Below are 19,602 nucleotides of genomic sequence, written 5' to 3'. Positions count from 1 at the left end.
ATAAAAATGTTGATGAGCCTACTGCACATGGTATTCCCAGCCAGTCTCCCATGCAAGTACTAACCACGCCCGATGCAGCTTAACTTCTGTAATTGGACGTGAACTGGTGTATTCTACATTGGTTTGGCAGTAGGCTGAATTTTCGTTGCAATTGGATGTCATTTATTGCTTCGGCTAGGCAAAAAAACATGGGAAAATGTTAGTATGTAATGTGGAATAAAAATGTTGATGAGCCTACTGCACGTGGTATTCCCAGCCAGTCTCCCATGCAAGTACTAACCATGCCCGATGCAGATTAACTTCAGTGATCAGACGAGAACTGGTGTATTCTGCATTGGTTTGGCTGCAGGCTGAATATTATTTGCAATTGGATGTCATTTATTGCTTCGGCTAGGTAAACAATTATGGGAAAATGTTAGTATGGAATGTGGAATTAAAATGTTGATGAGCCTACTGCACGTGGTATTCCCAGCCGATCTCCCATGCAAGTACTAACCACGCCCAATGCAGATTAACTTCAGTGATCGGATGAGAACTGGTGTATTCTGCATTGGTTTGGCAGTATGCTGAATGTTCGTTGCAATTGTATGCCATTTAATGCTTTGGCTAGGCAAAAAATCATGGAAAATATTTAGTATGTACGGTGGAATAAAAATGTTCATCAGCCAACTGCACGTGGTATTCCCAGCCGGTCTCCCATGCAAGTACTAACCACGCCCGATGCAGGTTAACTGCAGTGATCGGACGAGAACTGGTGTATTCTGCAATGGTTTGGCAGTAGGCTGAATATTCGTCGGAATTGAATGTCATTTAATGCTATGGTTCGGCAAAAAATCATAGGAAAAAGTTAGTATGTAATGTGGAATAAAAATGTTGATGAGCCTACTGCACGTGGTATTCCCAGCCATGCAAGTACTCACTACGCCCGATGTAGCTTAACTTCATTGATATGACGAGAACTAGTGTGTTCTGCAATGGTTTGGCTGTAGGCTGAATATTCGTCCGTATTGTATGTCATTTAATGCTTCATTTAGGCAAAAAATCATGGGAAAATGTTAGTATGTAATGTGGAATAAAAATGTTGATGAGCCTACTGCACGTGGTATTCCTAGCCGGTCTCCCATGCAAGTACAAACCACGCCCGATGCAACTTAACTTCAGTGATCGGACGAGAACTGGTGTATTCTGCAATGGGTTGGCAGTAGGCTGAATATTCGTCGTAATTGGATGTCGTTTAATGCTTCGGCTAGGCAAAAAATCCCGGGAAAAAGTTAGTATGTACGGTGGAATAAAAATATTGATGAGCCTACTGCACGTGGTATTCCCAGCCGTTCTACCATGCAAGTACTAACCACGCCCTATGCAGCTTAACTTCAGTGATCGGACGACAACTGGTGTCTTCTGCAATGGTTTGGCAGTAGGCTGAATATTCGTCGCAATTGGATGTCATTTAATGCTTCGGCTAGGCAAAAAATCATGGAAAAAAGTTAGTATGTACGGTGGAATAAAAATGGTGGTGAGCCTACTGCACATGGTATTCTCAGCCGGTCTCCCATGCAAGTACTAACCACGCCCGATGCAGATTAACTTCAGTGATCGGACGAGAACTGGTGTATTCTGCAATGGTTTGGCAGTAGGCTGAATATTCATCGGAATTGGATGTCATTTAATCCTACGGCTAGGGAAAAATCATGGAAAAAAGTTAGTATGTACGGTGGAATAAAAATGTTGGTGAGCCTACTGCACATGGTATTCTCAGCCGGTCTCCCATGCAAGTACTAACCACGCCCGATGCAGCTTAAATTCAGTGATCGGACGAGAACTGATGTATTCTGCAATGGTTTGGCAGTAGGCTAAATATACATCGGAATTGGATGTCATTTAATCCTACGGCTAGGAAAAAATCAAAGGTAAAAGTTAGTATGTAATGTGGAATAAAAATGTTGATGAGCCTACTGCACATGGTATTCCCAGCCGGTCTCCCATGCAAGTACTAACCACGCCCGATGCAGCTTAACTTCAGTGATCGGACAAGAACTGGTGTATTCTGCAATGAGTTGCCAGTAGGCTGAATATTCGTCGGAATTGGATGTCGTTTAATGCTTCGGCTATGCAAAAAATCCCTCGAAAAAGTTAGTATGTGCGGTGGAATAAAAATGTTGATGAGCCTACTGCATGCGGTATTCCCAGCCGGTCTCCCATGCAAGTACTAACCACGCCCAATGCAGATTAACTTCAGTGATCGGATGAGAACTGGTGTATTCTGCATTGGTTTGGCAGTATGCTGAATGTTCGTTGCAATTGTATGCCATTTAATGCTTTGGCTAGGCAAAAAATCATGGAAAATAGTTAGTATGTACGGTGGAATAAAAATGTTCATCAGCCAACTGCGCGTGGTATTCCCAGCCGGTCTCCCATGCAAGTACTAACCACGCCCGATGCAGGTTAACTGCAGTGATCGGACGAGAACTGGTGTATTCTGCAATGGTTTGGCAGTAGGCTGAATATTCGTCGGAATTGAATGTCATTTAATGCTATGGTTCGGCAAAAAATCATAGGAAAAAGTTAGTATGTAATGTGGAATAAAAATGTTGATGAGCCTACTGCACGTGGTATTCCCAGCCGGTCTACCATGCAAGTACTCACCACGCCCGATGTAGCTTAACTTCATTGATATGACGAGAACTAGTGTGTTCTGCAATGGTTTGGCTGTAGGCTGAATATTCGTCCGTATTGTATGTCATTTAATGCTTCATTTAGGCAAAAAATCATGGGAAAATGTTAGTATGTAATGTGGAATAAAAATATTGATGAGCCTACTGCACGTGGTATTCCCAGCCGGTCTCCCATGCAAGTACAAACCACGCCCGATGCAACTTAACTTCAGTGATCGGACGAGAACTGGTGTATTCTGCAATGGGTTGGCAGTAGGCTGAATATTCGTCGGAATTGGATGTCGTTTAATGCTTCGGCTAGGCAAAAAATCCCGGGAAAAAGTTAGTATGTACGGTGGAATAAAAATATTGATGAGCCTACTGCACGTGGTATTCCCAGCCGTTCTACCATGCAAGTACTAACCACGCCCTATGCAGCTTAACTTCAGTGATCGGACGACAACTGGTGTATTCTGCAATGGTTTGGCAGTAGGCTGAATATACATCGGAATTGGATGTCATTTAATCCTACGGCTAGGAAAAAATCATAGGTAAAAGTTAGTATGTAATGTGGAATAAAAATGTTGATGAGCCTACTGCACATGGTATTCCCAGCCGGTCTCCCATGCAAGTACTAACCACGCCCGATGCAGCTTAACTTCAGTGATCGGACGAGAACTGGTGTATTCTGCATTGGTTTGACAGTAGGCTGAATATTCGTTGCAATTGGATGTCATTTATTGCTTCGGCTAGGCAAAAAACATGGGAAAATGTTAGTATGTAATGTGGAATAAAAATGTCGATGAGCCTACTGCACGTGGTATTCCCAGCCGGTCTCCCATGCAAGTACTAACCACGCCCAATGCAGATTATCTTCAGTGATATGACGAGAACTGGTGTATTCTGCATTGGTTTGGCTGTATGCTGAATATTCTTTGCAATTGGAGGTCATTTATTGCTTCGGCTAGGTAAAAAATTATGGGAAAATGTTAGTATGTAATGTGGAATAAAAATGTTGATGAGCCTACTGCACGTGGTATTCCCAGCCGGTCTCCCATGCAAGTACTAACCACGCCCGATGCAGCTTAACTTCAGTGATCGGACGAGAACTGGTGTATTCTGCAATGGTTTGGCAGTAGGCTGAATATTTGTCGGAATTGGATGTCGTTTAAAATGCTTCGGCTATGCAAAAAATCCCGCGAAAAAGTTAGTATGTACGGGAGAATAAAAATGTTGATGAGCCTAATGCACGTGGTATTCCCAGTCGGTCTCCCTTGCAAGTACAAACCACGCCCGATGCAGCTTAACTTCAGTAATCAGACGTGAACTGGTGTATTCTGCATTGGTTTGGCAGTAGGCTGAATATTCGTTGCAATTGGATGTCATTTATTGCTTCGGCTAGGCAAAAAAACATGGGAAAATGTTAGTACGTAATGTGGAATAAAAATGTTGATGAGCCTACTGCACGTGGTATTCCCAGCCGGTCTCCCATGCAAGTATTAACCACGCCCAATGCAGATTAACTTCAGTGATCGGACGAGAACAGGTGTATTCTGCATTGGTTTGGCTGTAGGCTGAATATTCTTTGCAATTGGAGGTCATTTATTGCTTCGGCTAGACAAAAAATCGCGGAAAAAAGTTAGTATGTACGGGAGAATAAAAATGTTGATGAGCCTACAGCATGTGGTATTCCCAGCCGATCACCCACGCAAGTACTAACCACGCCCGATGCAGCTTAACTTCAGTGATCGGACGAGAACTGGTGTATTCTGCAATGATTTGGCAGTAGGCTGAATATTCGTCGGAATTGGATGTAATTTTTTACTTCGGCTAGGCAACAAATCCCGGGAAATATGGTATGTACGGTGGAATAAAAATGTTGATAAGCCTACTGCACGTGGTATTCCCAGCCGGTCTCCCATGCAAGTACTAACCATGCCCTATGCAGATTAACTTCAATGATCAGACGAGAACTTGTGTATTCTGCATTGGTTTGGCAGTAGGCTGAATATTCGTCGCAATTGGATGTCATTTAATGCTTCGTCTAGGCAAAAAATCAAGGGAAAAAGTTAGTATGTAATGTGGACTAAAAATGTTCATCAGCCTACTGCACGTGGTATTCCCAGCCGGTCTCCCATGCAAGTACTAACCACGCCCGATGCAGCTTAACTTCAGTGATCGGACGAGAACTGGTGTATTCTGCAATGGTTAGGCAGTAGGCTGAATATTCGACCGAATTGTATGTCATTTAATGCTTCGTCTAGGCAAAAAATCATTGGAAAAAGTTAGCATGTAATGTGGAATAAAAATGTTGATGAGCCTACTGCACGAGGTATTCCCCGCCGGTCTCTCGTGCAAGTACTAACCACGCCCGATGCGGCTTAGCTTCAGTGATCGGACGAGAACTGGTGTATTCTGCAATGGTTTGGCAGTAGGCTGAATATTTGTCGGAATTGGATTTCAATTAATGCTTCGGCTAGGCAAAAAATCACGGGAAAAAGTTGGTATGTACAGGTGGAATAAAAGTATTGATAAGCCTACTGCACGTGGTATTCCCAGCCGGTCTCCCATTCAATTACTAACCATGCCCGATGCAGATTAACTTCAGTGATCGGACGAGAACTGGTGTATTCTGCAATGGTTTGGCAGTAGACTGAATATTCGTCGGAATTGGATGTAATTTAATACTTCGGCTAGGCAACAAATCCCGGGAAAAAGTTGGTATGTACGGTGGAATTATAATGTTGATGAGCGTACTGCACGTGGTATTCCCAGCCTGTCTCACATCCAAGTACTGACCACGCCCGATGCAGCTTAACTTCAGTGATCGGACGAGAACTGGTGTATTCTGCAATGGTTTGGCAGTAGGCTGAATATTCATCCTAATTGTATGTCATTTAATGCTTCGTCTAGGCAAAAAATCATGGGAAAAAGTTAGCATGTAATGTGGAATAAAAATGTTGATGAGCCTACTGCACGAGGTATTCCCAGCCGGTCTCCCGTGCAAGTACTAACCACGCCCGATGCGGCTTAGCTTCAGTGATCGGACGAGAACTGGTGTATTCTGCAATGGTTTGGCAGTAGGCTGATTATTTGTCGGAATTGGATTTCAATTAATGCTTCAGCTAGACAAAAATTCACGGGAAAAAGATAGCATGTACGGTGGAATAAAAATATTGATAAGCCTACTGCACGTGGTATTCCCAGCAGGTCTCCCATGCAAGTACTAACCACGCCCAATGCAGCTTAACTTCAGCGATCGGACGAGAACTGGTGTATTCTGCAATGGTTTGGCAGTAGGCTGAATATTCGTCGGAATTGGATGTAACTTAATACTTCGGCTAGGCAAAAAATCCCGGGAAAAAGCTAGTATGTACGGTGGAATAAAAATGTTGATGAGCCTAATGCACGTGGTATTCCCAGCTGGTCTCCCATGCAATTACTAACCACGCTCGATGCAGCTTAACTTCAGTGATTGGACAAGAACTGGTGTATTCTGCAATGGTTTGGCAGTAGGCTGAATATTCGTCCTAATTGTATGTCATTTAATGCTTTGTCTAGGCAAAAAATCATGGGAAAAAGTTAGCATGTAATGTGGAATAAAAATGTTGATGAGCCTACTGCACGAGGTATTCCCAGCCGGTCTCCCGTGCAAGTACTAACCACGCCCGATGCGGCTTTGCTTCAGTGATCGGACGAGAACTGGTGTATTCTGCAATGGTTTGGCAGTAGGCTGAATATTCGTCGAAATTGGATGTAATTTAATCCTTCGGCCAGGCAACAAATCCCGGGGAAAAGTTGGTATGTACGGTGGAATAAAAATGTTGATAAGCCTACTGCACGTGGTATTCCCAGCCGGTCTCCCATGCAATTACTAAGCATGCCCGATGCAGATTAACTTCAGTGATCGGACGAGAACTGGTGTATTCTGCATTGGTTTGGCAGTAGGCTGAACATTCTTAGCAATTAGATGTCATTAAATGCTTCGGCTATGCAAAAAATCATGGAAAAAGGTTAGTATGTACGGTGGAATAAAAATGTTCATTAGCCTACTGCAGGTGGTATTCCCAGCCGGTCTCCCACGCAAGTACTAACCACGCCCGATGCAGCTTAACTTCAGCGATCGGACGAGAACTGGTGTATTCTGCAATGGTTTGGCAGTAGGCTGAATATTCGTCGGAATTGGATGTAATTTTTTACTTCGGCTAGGCAACAAATCCCGGGAAATATGGTATGTACGGTGGAATAAAAATGTTGATAAGCCTACTGCACGTGGTATTCCCAGCCGGTCTCCCATGCAAGTACTAACCACGTCCGGTGGGCTTAACTTCAGTGATCGGACGAGAACTGGTGTATTCTGCATTAGTTAGGCAGTAGGCTGAATATTCGTCGCAATTGGATGTCATTTAATGCTTCGGCTAGGCAAAAAATCATGGAAAAAAGTTAGTATGTACGGTGGAATAAAAATGTTGATGAGCCTACTGCACATGGTATTCTCAGCCGGTCTCCCATGCAAGTACTAACCACGCCCAATGCAGCTTAACTTCAGTGATCGGACGAGAACTGGTGTATTCTGCAATGGTTGCAATGCATTCGGTTGAATATTCGTCAGAATTGGATGTAATTTAATACTTCGGCAAGGCAAAAAATCCCGGGAAAAAGTTAGTATGTACGGTGGAATAAAAATGTTGATGAGCCTAATGCACGTGGTATTCCCAGCCGGTCTCCCTTGCAAGTACAAACCACGCCCGATGCAGCTTAACTTCAGTAATCAGACGTGAACTGGTGTATTCTGCATTGGTTTGGCAGTAGGCTGAATATTCGTTGCAATTGGAGGTCATTTATTGCTTCGGCTAGACAAAAAATCGCGGAAAAAAGTTAGTATGTACGGGAGAATAAAAATGTTGATGAGCCTACTGCTTGTGGTATTCTCAGCCGGTCTCCCATGCAAGTACTAACCACGTCCGGTGGGCTTAACTGCAGTGATCGGACGTGAACTTGTGTATTGTGCAATGGTTTGGCAGTAGGCTGAATATTCGTCCGAATTGAATGTCATTTAATGCTATAGCTCGGCAAAGAATCATAGGAAAAAGTTAGTATGTAATGTGGAATAAAACTGTTGATGAGCCTACTGCACGTGGTATTCCCAGCCGGTCTACCATGCAAGTACTAACCACGCCCGATGCAGCTTAACTTCAGTGATCGGACGAGAACTGGTGTATTCTGCAATGGGTTGGCAGTAGGCTGAATATTCGTCGGAATTGGATGTCGTTTAATGCGTCGGCTATGCAAAAAATCCCGCGAAAAAGTTAGTATGTACGGTGGAATAAAAATGTTGATGAGCCTACTGCTTGTGGTATTCTCAGCCGGTCTCCCATGCAAGAACTAACCACGTCCAGTGGGCTTAACTTCAGTGATCGGACGAGAACTGGTGTGTTCTGCAATTGTTTGTCAGTAGGCTGAATATTCGTCGGAATTGGATGTAATTTAATACTTCGGCTAGGCAAAAAATCCCGGGAAAAAGTTAGTATGTTCTGTGGAATAAATATGTTGATGAGCCTAGTGCACATGGAATTCCCAGCCGTTATACCATGCAAGTACTAACCACGCCCGATGCAGCTTAACTTCAGTGATCCGACGAGAACTGGTGTATTCGGCAATGGTTTGGCAGTAGGCTGAATATTCGTCGCAATTGGATGTCATTTAATGCTTCGGCTAGGCAAAAAATCATGGAAAAAAGTTAGTATGTATGGTGGAATAAAAATGTTGATGAGCCTACTGCACATGGTATTGTTAGCCGGTCTCCCATGCAAGTACTAACCACGCCCGATGCAGCTTAACTTTAGTGATCGGACGAGAACTGGTGTATTCTGCAATGGTTTGGCAGTAGGCTGAATATACGTCGGAATTGGATGTCATTTCATGCTATGGCTAGGAAAAAATCATAGGAAAAAGTTAGTATGTAATGTGGAATAAAAATGTTGATGAGCCTACTGCACGTGGTATTCCCAGCCAGTCTCCCATGCAAGTACTAACCATGCCCGATGCAGCTTAACTTCAGTGACCGGACGAGAACTGGTGTATTCTGCAATAGATTGACAGTAGGCTGAGTATTCGTCAGAATTGGATTTAATTTAATACTTCGGCTTGGCAAAAAATCTCGGGAAAAAGTTAGTATGTACGGTGGAATAAAAATGTTGATGAGCCTACTGCACGTGGTATTCCCAGCCGGTCTCCCATGCAAGTACTTACCACGCCCGATGCAGCTTAACATCTGTAATCGGACGTGAACTGGTGTATTCTACATTGGTTTGGCAGAAGGCTGAATATTCGTTGCAATTGGATGTCATTTATTGCTTCGGCTAGGCAAAAAAACATGGGAAAATGTTGGTATGTAATGTGGAATAAAAATGTTGATGAGCCTACTGCACGTGGTATTCCCAGCCAGTCTCCCATGCAAGTACTAACCATGCCCGATGCAGATTAACTTCAGTGATCAGACGAGAACTGGTGTATTCTGCATTGGTTTGGCTGTAGGCTGAATATTCTTTGCAATTGGATGTCATTTATTGCTTCGGCTAGGTAAACAATTATGGGAAAATGTTAGTATGTAATGTGGAATTAAAATGTTGATGAGCCTACTGCACGTGGTATTCCCAGCCGGTCTCCCATGCAAGTACTAACCACGCCCGATGCAGATTAACTTCAGTGATCGGATGAGAACTGGTGTATTCTGCATTGGTTTGGCAATATGCTGAATGTTCGTTGCAATTGTATGCCATTTAATGCTTTGGCTAGGCAAAAAATCATGGAAAATAGTTAGTATGTACGGTGGAATAAAAATGTTCATCAGCCAACTGCACGTGGTATTCCCAGCCGGTCTCCCATGCAAGTACTAACCACGCCCGATGCAGGTTAACTGCAGTGATCAGACAAGAACTGGTGTAATCTGCAATGGTTTGGCAGTAGGCTGAATATTCGTCGGAATTGAATGTCATTTAATGCTATGGTTCGGCAAAAAATCATAGGAAAAAGTTAGTATGTACGGTGGAATAAAAATGTTCATCAGCCTACTGCACGTGGTATTCCCAGCCGGTCTCCCATGCAAGTACAAACCACGCCCGATGCAGCTTAACTTCAGTGATCGGACGAGAACTGGTGTATTCTGCAATGGGTTGGCAGTAGGCTGAATATTCGTCGGAATTGGATGTCGTTTAATGCTTCGGCTAGGCAAAAAATCCCGGGAAAAAGTTAGTATGTACGGTGGAATAAAAATATTGATGAGCCTACTGCACGTGGTATTCCCAGCCGTTCTACCATGCAAGTACTAACCACGCCCTATGCAGCTTAACTTCAGTGATCGGACGACAACTGGTGTATTCTGCAATGGTTTGGCAGTAGGCTGAATATTCGTCGCAATTGGATGTCATTTAATGCTTCGGCTAGGCAAAAAATCTTGGAAAAAAGTTAGTATGTACGGTGGAATAAAAATGTTGGTGAGCCTACTGCACATGGTATTCTCAGCCGGTCTCCCATGCAAGTACTAACCACGCCCGATGCAGCTTAACTTCAGTGATCAGACGAGAACTGGTGTATTCTGCAATGGTTTGGCAGTAGGCTGAATATACATCGGAATTGGATGTCATTTAATCCTACGGCTAGGAAAAAATCATAGGTAAAAGTTAGTATGTAATGTGGAATAAAAATGTTGATGAGCCTACTGCACGTGGTATTCCCAGACGGTCTCCCATGCAAGTACTAACCATGCCCGATGCGGCTTAGCTTCAGTGATCGGACGAGAACTGGTGTATTCTGCAATGGTTTGGCAATAGTCTGAATATTCGTCGGAATTGGATGTAATTAAATACTTCGGCTAGGCAACAAATCGCGGGAAAAAAATGGTATGTACGGTTGAATAAAAATGTTGATAAGGCTACTGCACGTGGTATTCCCAGCCGGTCTCCCATGCAAGTACTAACCATGCCCGATGCAGATTAACTTCAGTGATCGGACGAGAACTGGTGTATTCTGCATTGGTTTGGCAGTAGGCTGAATATTCCTCGGAATTGGATGTAATTTAATACTTCGGCTAGGCAAAAAATCATGGAAAAAAGTTAGTATGTACGGTGGAATAAAAATGTTCATGAGCCTACTGCAGATGGTTTTCCCAGCCGATCACCCACGCAAGTACTAACCACGCCCGATGCAGCTTAACTTCAGTGATCGGACGAGAACTGGTGTATTCTGCAATGATTTGGCAGTAGGCTGAATATTCGTCGGAATTGGATGTAATTTTTTACTTCAGCTAGGCAACAAATCCCGAGAAAAAGATAGTATGTACGGTGGAATAAAAATGTTGATAAGCCTACTGCACGTGGTATTCCCAGCCGGTCTCCCATGCAAGTACTAACCATGCCCTATGCAGATTAACTTCAATGATCAGACGAGAACTGGTGTATTCTGCATTGGTTTGGCAGTAGGCTGAATATTCGTCGCAATTGGATGTCATTTAATGCTTCGTCTAGGCAAAAAATCATTGGAAAAAGTTAGCATGTAATGTGGAATAAAAATGTTGATGAGCCTACTGCACGAGGTATTCCCCGCCGGTCTCTCGTGCAAGTACTTAGCAAGCCCGATGCGGCTTAGCTTCAGTGATCGGACGAGAACTGGTGTATTCTGCAATGGTTTGGCAGTAGGCTGAATATTTGTCGGAATTGGATTTCAATTAATGCTTCGGCTAGGCAAAAAATCACGGGAAAAAGTTGGTATGTACAGGTGGAATAAAAGTATTGATAAGCCTACTGCACGTGGTATTCCCAGCCGGTCTCCCATTCAATTACTAACCATGCCCGATGCAGATTAACTTCAGTGATCGGACGAGAACTGGTGTATTCTGCAATGGTTTGGCAGTAGACTGAATATTCGTCGGAATTGGATGTAATTTAATACTTCGGCTAGGCAACAAATTCCGGGAAAAAGTTGGTATGTACGGTGGAATTATAATGTTGATGAGCGTACTGCACGTGGTATTCCCAGCCTGTCTCACATCCAAGTACTAACCACGCCCGATGCAGCTTAACTTCAGTGATCGGACGAGAACTGGTGTATTCTGCAATGGTTTGGCAGTAGGCTGAATATTCATCCTAATTGTATGTCATTTAATGCTTCGTCTAGGCAAAAAATCATGGGAAAAAGTTAGCATGTAATGTGGAATAAAAATGTTGATGAGCCTACTGCACGAGGTATTCCCAGCCGGTCTCCCGTGCAAGTACTAACCACGCCCGATGCGGCTTAGCTTCAGTGATCGGACGAGAACTGGTGTATTCTGCAATGGTTTGGCAGTAGGCTGATTATTTGTCGGAATTGGATTTCAATTAATGCTTCAGCTAGGCAAAAATTCACGGAAAAAAGATAGCATGTACGGTGGAATAAAAATATTGATAAGCCTACTGCACGTGGTATTCCCAGCAGGTCTCCCATGCAAGTACTAACCACGCCCAATGCAGCTTAACTTCAGCGATCGGACGAGAACTGGTGTAATTTGCAATGGTTTGGCAGTAGACGGAATATTCTTCGGAATTGGATGTAATTTAATACTTCAGCTAGACAACAAATCCCGGGGAAAAGTTGGTATGTACGGTGGAATAAAAATGTTGATGAGCGTACTGCACGTGGTATTCCCAGCCGGTCTCACATCCAAGTACTAACCACGCCCGATGCAGCTTAACTTCAGTGATAGGACGAGAACGGGTGTATTCTGCAATGGTTTGGCAGTAGGCTGAATATTCGTCGGAATTGGATGTAACTTAATACTTCGGCTAGGCAAAAAATCCCGGGAAAAAGCTAGTATGTACGGTGGAATAAAAATGTTGATGAGCCTAATGCACGTGGTATTCCCAGCTGGTCTCCCATGCAATTACTAACCACGCTCGATGCAGCTTAACTTCAGTGATTGGACGATAACTGGTGTATTCTGCAATGGTTTGGTAGTAGGCTGAATATTCGTCCTAATTGTATGTCATTTAATGCTTTGTCTAGGCAAAAAATCATGGGAAAAAGTTAGCATGTAATGTGGAATAAAAATGTTGATGAGCCTACTGCACGAGGTATTCCCAGCCGGTCTCCCGTGCAAGTACTAACCACGCCCGATGCGGCTTTGCTTCAGTGATCGGACGAGAACTGGTGTATTCTGCAATGGTTTGGCAGTAGGCTGAATATTCGTCGAAATTGGATGTAATTTAATACTTCGGCTAGGCAACAAATCCCGGGGAAAAGTTGGTATGTACGGTGGAATAAAAATGTTGATAAGCCTACTGCACGTGGTATTCCCAGCCGGTCTCCCATGCAATTACTAAGCATGCCCGATGCAGATTAACTTCAGTGATCGGACGAGAACTGGTGTATTCTGCATTGGTTTGGCAGTAGGCTGAATATTCTTAGCAATTAGATGTCATTAAATGCTTCGGCTATGCAAAAAATCATGGAAAAAGGTTAGTATGTACGGTGGAATAAAAATGTTCATTAGCCTACTGCAGGTGGTATTCCCAGCCGGTCTCCCACGCAAGTACTAACCACGCCCGATGCAGCTTAACTTCAGCGATCGGACGAGAACTGGTGTATTCTGCAATGGTTTGGCAGTAGGCTGAATATTCGTCGGAATTGGATGTAATTTAATACTTCGGCTAGGCAAAAAATCATGGAAAAAAGTTAGTATGTACAGTGGAATAAAAATGTTCATCAGCCTACTGCAGATGGTATTCCCAGCCGATCTCCCACGCAAGTACTAACCACGCCCGATGCAGCTTAACTTCAGTGATCGGACGAGAACTGGTGTATTCTGCAATGGTTTGGCAGTAGGCTGGATATTCGTCGGAATTGGATGTAATTTTTTACTTCGGCTAGGCAACAAATTCCGGGAAATATGGTATGTACGGTGGAATAAAAATGTTGATAAGCCTACTGCACATGGTATTCCCAGCCGGTCTCCCATGCAAGTACTAACCATGCCCTAAGCAGATTAACTTCAATGATCAGACGAGAACTGGTGTATTCTGCATTGGTTTGGCAGTAGGCTGAATATTCGTCGCAATTGGATGTCATTTAATGCTTCGTCTAGGCAAAAAATCATGGGAAAAAGTTAGTATGTAATGTGGACTAAAAATGTTCATCATTCTACTGCACGTGATATTCCCAGCCGGTCTCCCATGCAAGTACTAACCACGCCCGATGCAGCTTAACTTCAGTGATCGGACGAGAACTGGTGTATTCTGCAATGGTTAGGCAGTAGGCTGAATATTCTACCGAATTGTATGTCATTTAATCCTTCGTCAAGGCAAAAAATCATTGGAAAAAGTTAGCATGTAATGTGGAATAAACATGTTGATGAGCCTACTGCACGAGGTATTCCCCGCCGGTCTCTCGTGCAAGTACTAACCACGCCCGATGCGGCTTAGCTTCAGTGATCGGACGAGAACTGGTGTATTCTGCAATGGTTTGGCAGTAGGCTGAATATTTGTCGGAATTGGATTTCAATTAATGCTTCGGCTAGGCAAAAAATCACGGGAAAAAGTTGGTATGTACGGTGGAATAAAAATATTGATAAGCCTACTGCACGTGGTATTCCCAGCCGGTCTCCCATTCAATTACTAACCATGCCCGATGCAGATTAACTTCAGTGATCGGACGAGAACTGGTGTATTCTGCATTGGTTTGGCAGTAGGCTGAATATTCTTCGCAATTAGATGTCATTTAATGCTTCGCCTAGGCAAAACATCATGGGAAAAAGTTGGTACGTACGGTGGAATTAAAATGTTGATGAGCCTAATGCACGTGGTATTCCCAGCCGGTCTCCATGCAAGTACTAACCACGCCAGATGCAGCTTAACTTCAGTGATCGGACGAGCACTGGTGTATTCTGCAATGGTTTGGCAGTAGGCTGAATATTCATCCTAATTGTATGTCATTTAATGCTTTGTCTAGGCAAAAAATCATGGGAAAAAGTTAGCATGTAATGTGGAATAAAAAAGTTGATGAGCCTACTGCACGAGGTATTCCCAGCCAGTCTCCCGTGCAAGTACTAACCACGCCCGATGCGGCTTAGCTTCAGTGATCGGACGATTACTGGTGTATTCTGCAATGGTTTGGCAGTAGGCTGATTATTTGTCGGAATTGGATTTCAATTAATGCTTTTGCTAGGCATAAATTCACGGGAAAAAGATAGCATGTACGGTGGAATAAAAATATTGATAAGCCTACAGCACGTGGTATTCCCAGCAGGTCTCCAATGCAAGTACTAACCACGCCCGATGCAGCTTAACTTCAGTGATAGGACGAGAACGGGTGTATTCTGCAATGGTTTGGCAGTAGGCTGAATATTCGTCGGAATTGGATGTAACTTAATGCTTCGGCTAGGCAAAAAATCCCGGGAAAAGTTAGTACGTACGGTGGTATAAAAATGTTGATGAGCCTAATGCACGTGGTATTCCCAGCCGGTCTCCCATGCAAGTACTAACCACGCCAGATGCAGCTTAACTTCAGTGATCGGACGAGAACTGGTGTATTCTGCAATGGTTAGGCAGTAGGCTGAATATTCGACCGAATTGTATGTCATTTAATGCTTCGTCTAGGCAAAAAATCATTGGAAAAAGTTAGCATGTAATGTGGAATAAAAATGTTGATGAGCCTTCTGCACGAGGTATTCCCCGCCGGTCTCTCGTGCAAGTACTAACCACGCCCGATGCGGCTTAGCTTCAGTGATCGGACGAGAACTGGTGTAATTTGCAATGGTTTGGCAGTAGACTGAATATTCGTCCGAATTGTATGTCGTTTATTGCTTTGGCTATGCAAACAATCCCGGGAAAAATTTAGTATGAACGGTGGAATAAAAATTATGATGAGCCTAATGCACGTGGTATTCCCAGCCGGTCTCCCATGCAAGTACTAACAACGCTCGATGCAGCTTAACTTCAGTGATCGGACGAGAACTGGTGTATTTTGCAATGGCTTGGCAGTAGGCTGAATGTTCGTCCGAATTGTATGTCGTTTAATGCTTCGGCTATGCAAACAATCCCGGGAAAAATTTAGTATGTACGATGGAATAAAAATGTTGATGAGCCTAATGCACGTAGTATTCCCAGCCGGTCTCCCATGCAAGTACTAACCACACCCGATGCAGCTTAACTTCAGTGATCGGACGAGAAGTGGTGTATTCTGCAATGGTTTGGCAGTAGGCTGAATATTCGTCCTAATTGTATGTCATTTAATGCTTCGTCTAGGCAAAAAATCATGGGAAAAAGTTAGCATGTAATGTGGAATAAAAATGTTGATGAGCCTACTGCACGAGGTATTCCCAGCCGGTCTCATGTGCAAGTACTAACCACGCCCGATGCGGCTTAGCTTCAGTGATCGGACGAAAACTGGTGTATTCTGCAATGGTTTGGCAGTAGGCTGAATATTTGTCAGAATTGGATTTCAATTAATGCTTCGGCTAGGCAAAAAATCACGGGAAAAAGATAGCATGTACGGTGGAATAAAAATATTGATAAGCCTACTGCACGTGGTATTCCCAGCAGGCCTCCCATGGAAGTACTAACCACGCCCGGTGCAGCTTAACTTCAGTGATCGGACGAGAACTGGTGTAATTTGCAATGGTTTGGCAGTAGGCTGAATATTCGTCGGAATTGGATGTAACTTAATACTTCGGATAGGCAAAAAATCCCGGGAAAAAGTTAGTATGAACGGTGGAATAAAAATTATGATGAGCCTAATGCACGTGGTATTCCCAGCCGGTCTCCCATGCAAGTACTAACAACGCTCGATGCAGCTTAACTTCAGTGATCGGACGAGAACTGGTGTATTTTGCAATGGCTTGGCAGTAGGCTGAATGTTCGTCCGAATTGTATGTCGTTTAATGCTTCGGCTATGCAAACAATCCCGGGAAAAATTTAGTATGTACGATGGAATAAAAATGTTGATGAGCCTAATGCACGTAGTATTCCCAGCCGGTCTCCCATGCAAGTACTAACCACACCCGATGCAGCTTAACTTCAGTGATCGGACGAGAAGTGGTGTATTCTGCAATGGTTTGGCAGTAGGCTGAATATTCGTCCTAATTGTATGTCATTTAATGCTTCGTCTAGGCAAAAAATCATGGGAAAAAGTTGGTATGTACGGTGGAATAAAAATGTTGATAAGCCTACTGCACGAGGTATTCCCAGCCGGTCTCCCGTGCAAGTACTAACCACGCCCGATGCGGCTTAGCTTCAGTTATCGGACGAGAAATGGTGTATTCTGCAATGGTTTGGCAGTAGGCTGAATATTTGTCAGAATTGGATTTCAATTAATGCTTCGGCTAGGCAAAAAATCACGGGAAAAAGATAGCATGTACGGTGGAATAAAAATGTTGATGAGCGTACTGCACGTGGTATTCCCAGCCGGTCTCACATCCAAGTACTAACCACGCCCGATGCAGCTTAACTTCAGTGATCGGACGAGAACGGGTGTATTCTGCAATGGTTTGGCAGTAGGCTGAATATTCGTCGGAATTGGATGTAACTTAATACTTCGGCTAGGCAAAAAATCCCGGGAAAAAGTTAGTATGTACGGTGGAATAAAAATGTTGATTAGCGTACTGCACGTGGTATTCCCAGCCTGTCTAACATCCAAGTACTAACCACGCCCGATGCAGCTTAACTTCAGTGATCGGACGAGAACTGGTGTATTCTGCATTGGTTTGGCAGTAGGCTGAATATTCTTAGCAATTAGATGTCATTTAATGCTTCGGCTATGCAAAAAATCATGGAAAAAACGTTAGTATGTACGGTGGAATAAAAATGTTCATTGGCCTACTGCAGGTGGTATTCCCAGCCGGTCTCCCACGCAAGTACTAACCACGCCCGATGCAGCTTAACTTCAGCGATCGGACGAGAACTGGTGTATTCTGCAATGGTTTGGCAGTAGGCTGAATATTCGTCGGAATTGGATGTAATTTAATACTTCGGCTAGGCAACAAATCCCGGGAAATATGGTATGTACGGTGGAATAAAAATGTTGATAAGCCTACTGCACGTGGTATTCCCAGCCGGTCTCCCATGCAAGTACTAACCATGCCCTATGCAGATTAACTTCAATGATCAGACGAGAACTGGTGTATTCTGCATTGGTTTGGCAGTAGGCTGAATATTCGTCGCAATTGGATGTCATTTAATGCTTCGTCTAGGCAAAAAATCATGGGAAAAAGTTAGTATGTAATGTGGACTAAAAATGTTCACCATCCGACTGCACGTGGTATTCCCAGCCGGTCTCGCATGCAAGTACTAACCACGCCCGATGCAGCTTAACTTCAGTGATCGGACGCGAACTGGTGTATTCTGCAATGGTTAGGCAGTAGGCTGAATATTCTACCGAATTGTATGTCATTTAATCCTTCGTCAAGGCAAAAAATCATTGGAAAAAGTTAGCATGTAATGTGGAATAAAAATGTTGATGAGCCTACTGCACGAGGTATTCCCCGCCGGTCTCTCATGCAAGTACTAACCACGCCCGATGCGGCTTAGCTTCAGTGATCGGACGAGAACTGGTGTATTCTGCAATGGTTTGGCAGTAGGCTGAATATTTGTCGGAATTGGATTTCAATTAATGCTTCGGCTAGGCAAAAAATCACGGGAAAAAGTTGGTATGTATGGCGGAATAAAAATATTGATAAGCCTACTGCACGTGGTATTCCCAGCCGGTCTCCCATTCAATTACTAACCACGCCCGATGCAGCTTAACTTCAGTGATCGGACGAGAACAGGTGTATTCTGCAATGGTTTGGCAGTAGGCTGAATATTCATCCTAATTGTATGTCATTTAATGCTTCGTCTAGGCAAAAATTCATGGGAAAAAGTTAGCATGTAATGTGGAATAAAAATGTTGATGAGCCTACTGCACGAGGTATTCCCAGCCGGTCTCCCGTGCAAGTACTAACCACGCCCGATGCGGCTTAGCTTCAGTGATCGGACGAAAACTGGTGTATTCTGCAATGGTTTGGCAGTAGGCTGATTATTTGTCGGAATTGGATTTCAATTAATGCTTCAGCTAGGCAAAAATTCACGGGAAAAAGATAGCATGTACGGTGGAATAAAAATATTGATAAGCCTACTGCACGTGGTATTCCCAGCAGGTCTCCCATGCAAGTACTAACCACGCCCGATGCAGCTTAACTTCAGTGATCGGACGAGAACTGGTGTAATTTGCAATGGTTTGGCAGTAGACTGAATATTCTTCGGAATTGGATGTAATTTAATACTTCGGCTAGGCAACAAATCCCGGAAAAACTTTGGTATGTACGGTGGAATAAAAATGTTGATGAGCGTACTGCACGTGGTATTCCCAGCCGGTCTCACATCCAAGTACTAACCACGCCCGATGCAGCTTAACTTCAGTGATCAGACGAGAACGGGTGTATTCTGCAATGGTTTGGCAGTAGGCTGAATATTCGTCGGAATTGGATGTAACTTAATACTTCGGCTAGACAAAAAATCCCGGCAAAAAGTTAGTATGTACGGTGGAATAAAAATGTTGATGAGCCTAATGCACGTGGTATTCCCAGCTGGTCTCCCATGCAAGTAGTAACCACGCTCGATGCAGCTTAACTTCAGTGATCGGACGAGAACTGGTGTATTTTGCAATGGCTTGGCAGTAGGCTGAATGTTCGTCCGAATTGTATGTCGTTTAATGCTTCGGCTATGCAAACAATCCCGGGAAAATGTTAGTATGTACGGTGGAATAAAAATGTTGATGAGCCTAATGCACGTAGTATTCCCAGCCGGTCTCCCATGTAAGTACTAACCACACCCGATGCAGCTTAACTTCAGTGATCGGACGAGAACTGGTGTATTCTGCAATGGTTTGGCAGTAGGCTGAATATTCGTCCTAATTGTATGTCATTTAATGCTTCGTCTAGGCA

At 43.7% G+C, this 19,602-nt stretch overlaps 1 non-coding gene and 81 pseudogenes across 1 annotated transcript; all 82 read right to left on the bottom strand.

The window, feature by feature from the left end:
- Window positions 1–15: 15 nt before the first annotated feature.
- On the bottom strand, window positions 16–135 carry LOC146744151 (5S ribosomal RNA; annotated as a pseudogene).
- A 96-nt stretch (window positions 136–231) lies between these two features.
- Window positions 232–351, bottom strand: LOC146744150 (5S ribosomal RNA; annotated as a pseudogene).
- A 96-nt stretch (window positions 352–447) lies between these two features.
- LOC146744149 (5S ribosomal RNA) lies at window positions 448–567 on the bottom strand (annotated as a pseudogene).
- A 96-nt stretch (window positions 568–663) lies between these two features.
- Window positions 664–783, bottom strand: LOC146744148 (5S ribosomal RNA; annotated as a pseudogene).
- A 304-nt stretch (window positions 784–1,087) lies between these two features.
- On the bottom strand, window positions 1,088–1,207 carry LOC146744147 (5S ribosomal RNA; annotated as a pseudogene).
- Window positions 1,208–1,303: 96 nt separating this feature from the next.
- On the bottom strand, window positions 1,304–1,423 carry LOC146744146 (5S ribosomal RNA; annotated as a pseudogene).
- A 96-nt stretch (window positions 1,424–1,519) lies between these two features.
- LOC146744145 (5S ribosomal RNA) lies at window positions 1,520–1,639 on the bottom strand (annotated as a pseudogene).
- A 95-nt stretch (window positions 1,640–1,734) lies between these two features.
- LOC146744144 (5S ribosomal RNA) lies at window positions 1,735–1,854 on the bottom strand (annotated as a pseudogene).
- Window positions 1,855–1,949: 95 nt separating this feature from the next.
- LOC146744143 (5S ribosomal RNA) lies at window positions 1,950–2,069 on the bottom strand (annotated as a pseudogene).
- Window positions 2,070–2,165: 96 nt separating this feature from the next.
- Window positions 2,166–2,285, bottom strand: LOC146744142 (5S ribosomal RNA; annotated as a pseudogene).
- A 96-nt stretch (window positions 2,286–2,381) lies between these two features.
- On the bottom strand, window positions 2,382–2,501 carry LOC146744141 (5S ribosomal RNA; annotated as a pseudogene).
- A 312-nt stretch (window positions 2,502–2,813) lies between these two features.
- Window positions 2,814–2,933, bottom strand: LOC146744140 (5S ribosomal RNA; annotated as a pseudogene).
- A 96-nt stretch (window positions 2,934–3,029) lies between these two features.
- LOC146744139 (5S ribosomal RNA) lies at window positions 3,030–3,149 on the bottom strand (annotated as a pseudogene).
- A 95-nt stretch (window positions 3,150–3,244) lies between these two features.
- LOC146744138 (5S ribosomal RNA) lies at window positions 3,245–3,364 on the bottom strand (annotated as a pseudogene).
- A 95-nt stretch (window positions 3,365–3,459) lies between these two features.
- Window positions 3,460–3,579, bottom strand: LOC146744137 (5S ribosomal RNA; annotated as a pseudogene).
- A 96-nt stretch (window positions 3,580–3,675) lies between these two features.
- Window positions 3,676–3,795, bottom strand: LOC146744136 (5S ribosomal RNA). Its single transcript, XR_014929651.1, has one exon. It is a non-coding gene; the product is annotated as a 5S ribosomal RNA (ribosomal RNA).
- A 98-nt stretch (window positions 3,796–3,893) lies between these two features.
- LOC146744135 (5S ribosomal RNA) lies at window positions 3,894–4,013 on the bottom strand (annotated as a pseudogene).
- A 96-nt stretch (window positions 4,014–4,109) lies between these two features.
- LOC146744134 (5S ribosomal RNA) lies at window positions 4,110–4,229 on the bottom strand (annotated as a pseudogene).
- A 96-nt stretch (window positions 4,230–4,325) lies between these two features.
- On the bottom strand, window positions 4,326–4,445 carry LOC146744133 (5S ribosomal RNA; annotated as a pseudogene).
- A 94-nt stretch (window positions 4,446–4,539) lies between these two features.
- Window positions 4,540–4,659, bottom strand: LOC146744132 (5S ribosomal RNA; annotated as a pseudogene).
- A 96-nt stretch (window positions 4,660–4,755) lies between these two features.
- LOC146744131 (5S ribosomal RNA) lies at window positions 4,756–4,875 on the bottom strand (annotated as a pseudogene).
- A 96-nt stretch (window positions 4,876–4,971) lies between these two features.
- On the bottom strand, window positions 4,972–5,091 carry LOC146744130 (5S ribosomal RNA; annotated as a pseudogene).
- Window positions 5,092–5,188: 97 nt separating this feature from the next.
- On the bottom strand, window positions 5,189–5,308 carry LOC146744129 (5S ribosomal RNA; annotated as a pseudogene).
- A 96-nt stretch (window positions 5,309–5,404) lies between these two features.
- On the bottom strand, window positions 5,405–5,524 carry LOC146744128 (5S ribosomal RNA; annotated as a pseudogene).
- Window positions 5,525–5,620: 96 nt separating this feature from the next.
- Window positions 5,621–5,740, bottom strand: LOC146744127 (5S ribosomal RNA; annotated as a pseudogene).
- Window positions 5,741–5,836: 96 nt separating this feature from the next.
- On the bottom strand, window positions 5,837–5,956 carry LOC146744126 (5S ribosomal RNA; annotated as a pseudogene).
- A 96-nt stretch (window positions 5,957–6,052) lies between these two features.
- On the bottom strand, window positions 6,053–6,172 carry LOC146744125 (5S ribosomal RNA; annotated as a pseudogene).
- A 96-nt stretch (window positions 6,173–6,268) lies between these two features.
- On the bottom strand, window positions 6,269–6,388 carry LOC146744124 (5S ribosomal RNA; annotated as a pseudogene).
- A 96-nt stretch (window positions 6,389–6,484) lies between these two features.
- LOC146744123 (5S ribosomal RNA) lies at window positions 6,485–6,604 on the bottom strand (annotated as a pseudogene).
- Window positions 6,605–6,700: 96 nt separating this feature from the next.
- Window positions 6,701–6,820, bottom strand: LOC146744122 (5S ribosomal RNA; annotated as a pseudogene).
- A 94-nt stretch (window positions 6,821–6,914) lies between these two features.
- On the bottom strand, window positions 6,915–7,033 carry LOC146744121 (5S ribosomal RNA; annotated as a pseudogene).
- Window positions 7,034–7,348: 315 nt separating this feature from the next.
- On the bottom strand, window positions 7,349–7,468 carry LOC146744120 (5S ribosomal RNA; annotated as a pseudogene).
- A 311-nt stretch (window positions 7,469–7,779) lies between these two features.
- Window positions 7,780–7,899, bottom strand: LOC146744119 (5S ribosomal RNA; annotated as a pseudogene).
- A 527-nt stretch (window positions 7,900–8,426) lies between these two features.
- Window positions 8,427–8,546, bottom strand: LOC146744118 (5S ribosomal RNA; annotated as a pseudogene).
- Window positions 8,547–8,641: 95 nt separating this feature from the next.
- On the bottom strand, window positions 8,642–8,761 carry LOC146744117 (5S ribosomal RNA; annotated as a pseudogene).
- A 96-nt stretch (window positions 8,762–8,857) lies between these two features.
- On the bottom strand, window positions 8,858–8,977 carry LOC146744116 (5S ribosomal RNA; annotated as a pseudogene).
- A 96-nt stretch (window positions 8,978–9,073) lies between these two features.
- LOC146744115 (5S ribosomal RNA) lies at window positions 9,074–9,193 on the bottom strand (annotated as a pseudogene).
- A 96-nt stretch (window positions 9,194–9,289) lies between these two features.
- LOC146744114 (5S ribosomal RNA) lies at window positions 9,290–9,409 on the bottom strand (annotated as a pseudogene).
- A 96-nt stretch (window positions 9,410–9,505) lies between these two features.
- On the bottom strand, window positions 9,506–9,625 carry LOC146744113 (5S ribosomal RNA; annotated as a pseudogene).
- A 96-nt stretch (window positions 9,626–9,721) lies between these two features.
- Window positions 9,722–9,841, bottom strand: LOC146744112 (5S ribosomal RNA; annotated as a pseudogene).
- Window positions 9,842–9,937: 96 nt separating this feature from the next.
- Window positions 9,938–10,057, bottom strand: LOC146744111 (5S ribosomal RNA; annotated as a pseudogene).
- A 96-nt stretch (window positions 10,058–10,153) lies between these two features.
- LOC146744110 (5S ribosomal RNA) lies at window positions 10,154–10,273 on the bottom strand (annotated as a pseudogene).
- Window positions 10,274–10,368: 95 nt separating this feature from the next.
- On the bottom strand, window positions 10,369–10,488 carry LOC146744109 (5S ribosomal RNA; annotated as a pseudogene).
- A 96-nt stretch (window positions 10,489–10,584) lies between these two features.
- Window positions 10,585–10,704, bottom strand: LOC146744108 (5S ribosomal RNA; annotated as a pseudogene).
- Window positions 10,705–10,800: 96 nt separating this feature from the next.
- LOC146744107 (5S ribosomal RNA) lies at window positions 10,801–10,920 on the bottom strand (annotated as a pseudogene).
- A 96-nt stretch (window positions 10,921–11,016) lies between these two features.
- Window positions 11,017–11,136, bottom strand: LOC146744106 (5S ribosomal RNA; annotated as a pseudogene).
- A 313-nt stretch (window positions 11,137–11,449) lies between these two features.
- LOC146744105 (5S ribosomal RNA) lies at window positions 11,450–11,569 on the bottom strand (annotated as a pseudogene).
- Window positions 11,570–11,665: 96 nt separating this feature from the next.
- LOC146744104 (5S ribosomal RNA) lies at window positions 11,666–11,785 on the bottom strand (annotated as a pseudogene).
- A 96-nt stretch (window positions 11,786–11,881) lies between these two features.
- LOC146744103 (5S ribosomal RNA) lies at window positions 11,882–12,001 on the bottom strand (annotated as a pseudogene).
- Window positions 12,002–12,097: 96 nt separating this feature from the next.
- Window positions 12,098–12,217, bottom strand: LOC146744102 (5S ribosomal RNA; annotated as a pseudogene).
- A 96-nt stretch (window positions 12,218–12,313) lies between these two features.
- Window positions 12,314–12,433, bottom strand: LOC146744101 (5S ribosomal RNA; annotated as a pseudogene).
- Window positions 12,434–12,745: 312 nt separating this feature from the next.
- Window positions 12,746–12,865, bottom strand: LOC146744100 (5S ribosomal RNA; annotated as a pseudogene).
- A 96-nt stretch (window positions 12,866–12,961) lies between these two features.
- LOC146744099 (5S ribosomal RNA) lies at window positions 12,962–13,081 on the bottom strand (annotated as a pseudogene).
- Window positions 13,082–13,177: 96 nt separating this feature from the next.
- Window positions 13,178–13,297, bottom strand: LOC146744098 (5S ribosomal RNA; annotated as a pseudogene).
- Window positions 13,298–13,393: 96 nt separating this feature from the next.
- On the bottom strand, window positions 13,394–13,513 carry LOC146744097 (5S ribosomal RNA; annotated as a pseudogene).
- Window positions 13,514–13,607: 94 nt separating this feature from the next.
- Window positions 13,608–13,727, bottom strand: LOC146744096 (5S ribosomal RNA; annotated as a pseudogene).
- Window positions 13,728–13,823: 96 nt separating this feature from the next.
- Window positions 13,824–13,943, bottom strand: LOC146744095 (5S ribosomal RNA; annotated as a pseudogene).
- Window positions 13,944–14,039: 96 nt separating this feature from the next.
- LOC146744094 (5S ribosomal RNA) lies at window positions 14,040–14,159 on the bottom strand (annotated as a pseudogene).
- A 96-nt stretch (window positions 14,160–14,255) lies between these two features.
- On the bottom strand, window positions 14,256–14,375 carry LOC146744093 (5S ribosomal RNA; annotated as a pseudogene).
- Window positions 14,376–14,471: 96 nt separating this feature from the next.
- LOC146744092 (5S ribosomal RNA) lies at window positions 14,472–14,590 on the bottom strand (annotated as a pseudogene).
- Window positions 14,591–14,686: 96 nt separating this feature from the next.
- LOC146744091 (5S ribosomal RNA) lies at window positions 14,687–14,806 on the bottom strand (annotated as a pseudogene).
- A 96-nt stretch (window positions 14,807–14,902) lies between these two features.
- On the bottom strand, window positions 14,903–15,022 carry LOC146744090 (5S ribosomal RNA; annotated as a pseudogene).
- Window positions 15,023–15,117: 95 nt separating this feature from the next.
- LOC146744089 (5S ribosomal RNA) lies at window positions 15,118–15,237 on the bottom strand (annotated as a pseudogene).
- Window positions 15,238–15,549: 312 nt separating this feature from the next.
- LOC146744088 (5S ribosomal RNA) lies at window positions 15,550–15,669 on the bottom strand (annotated as a pseudogene).
- A 96-nt stretch (window positions 15,670–15,765) lies between these two features.
- LOC146744087 (5S ribosomal RNA) lies at window positions 15,766–15,885 on the bottom strand (annotated as a pseudogene).
- A 96-nt stretch (window positions 15,886–15,981) lies between these two features.
- LOC146744086 (5S ribosomal RNA) lies at window positions 15,982–16,101 on the bottom strand (annotated as a pseudogene).
- A 96-nt stretch (window positions 16,102–16,197) lies between these two features.
- Window positions 16,198–16,317, bottom strand: LOC146744085 (5S ribosomal RNA; annotated as a pseudogene).
- Window positions 16,318–16,413: 96 nt separating this feature from the next.
- On the bottom strand, window positions 16,414–16,533 carry LOC146744084 (5S ribosomal RNA; annotated as a pseudogene).
- A 96-nt stretch (window positions 16,534–16,629) lies between these two features.
- LOC146744083 (5S ribosomal RNA) lies at window positions 16,630–16,749 on the bottom strand (annotated as a pseudogene).
- Window positions 16,750–16,845: 96 nt separating this feature from the next.
- LOC146744082 (5S ribosomal RNA) lies at window positions 16,846–16,965 on the bottom strand (annotated as a pseudogene).
- A 96-nt stretch (window positions 16,966–17,061) lies between these two features.
- Window positions 17,062–17,181, bottom strand: LOC146744081 (5S ribosomal RNA; annotated as a pseudogene).
- A 96-nt stretch (window positions 17,182–17,277) lies between these two features.
- LOC146744080 (5S ribosomal RNA) lies at window positions 17,278–17,397 on the bottom strand (annotated as a pseudogene).
- Window positions 17,398–17,494: 97 nt separating this feature from the next.
- LOC146744079 (5S ribosomal RNA) lies at window positions 17,495–17,614 on the bottom strand (annotated as a pseudogene).
- Window positions 17,615–17,708: 94 nt separating this feature from the next.
- Window positions 17,709–17,828, bottom strand: LOC146744078 (5S ribosomal RNA; annotated as a pseudogene).
- Window positions 17,829–17,924: 96 nt separating this feature from the next.
- Window positions 17,925–18,044, bottom strand: LOC146744077 (5S ribosomal RNA; annotated as a pseudogene).
- A 96-nt stretch (window positions 18,045–18,140) lies between these two features.
- On the bottom strand, window positions 18,141–18,260 carry LOC146744076 (5S ribosomal RNA; annotated as a pseudogene).
- Window positions 18,261–18,356: 96 nt separating this feature from the next.
- On the bottom strand, window positions 18,357–18,476 carry LOC146744075 (5S ribosomal RNA; annotated as a pseudogene).
- A 96-nt stretch (window positions 18,477–18,572) lies between these two features.
- Window positions 18,573–18,692, bottom strand: LOC146744074 (5S ribosomal RNA; annotated as a pseudogene).
- A 96-nt stretch (window positions 18,693–18,788) lies between these two features.
- Window positions 18,789–18,908, bottom strand: LOC146744073 (5S ribosomal RNA; annotated as a pseudogene).
- Window positions 18,909–19,004: 96 nt separating this feature from the next.
- Window positions 19,005–19,124, bottom strand: LOC146744072 (5S ribosomal RNA; annotated as a pseudogene).
- A 96-nt stretch (window positions 19,125–19,220) lies between these two features.
- LOC146744071 (5S ribosomal RNA) lies at window positions 19,221–19,340 on the bottom strand (annotated as a pseudogene).
- Window positions 19,341–19,436: 96 nt separating this feature from the next.
- On the bottom strand, window positions 19,437–19,556 carry LOC146744070 (5S ribosomal RNA; annotated as a pseudogene).
- Between the last annotated feature and the right edge of the window lie 46 nt (window positions 19,557–19,602).

This window comes from Saccoglossus kowalevskii, chromosome 5 (genome assembly GCF_978046115.1).
Source record: "Saccoglossus kowalevskii chromosome 5, keSacKowa6.1, whole genome shotgun sequence".
In the NCBI taxonomy this organism is placed as follows: domain Eukaryota; kingdom Metazoa; phylum Hemichordata; class Enteropneusta; family Harrimaniidae; genus Saccoglossus; species Saccoglossus kowalevskii.
The sequence above is the reverse complement of the archived record's forward strand: the minus strand, read 5'-3'. Positions and strand labels throughout refer to the sequence as shown.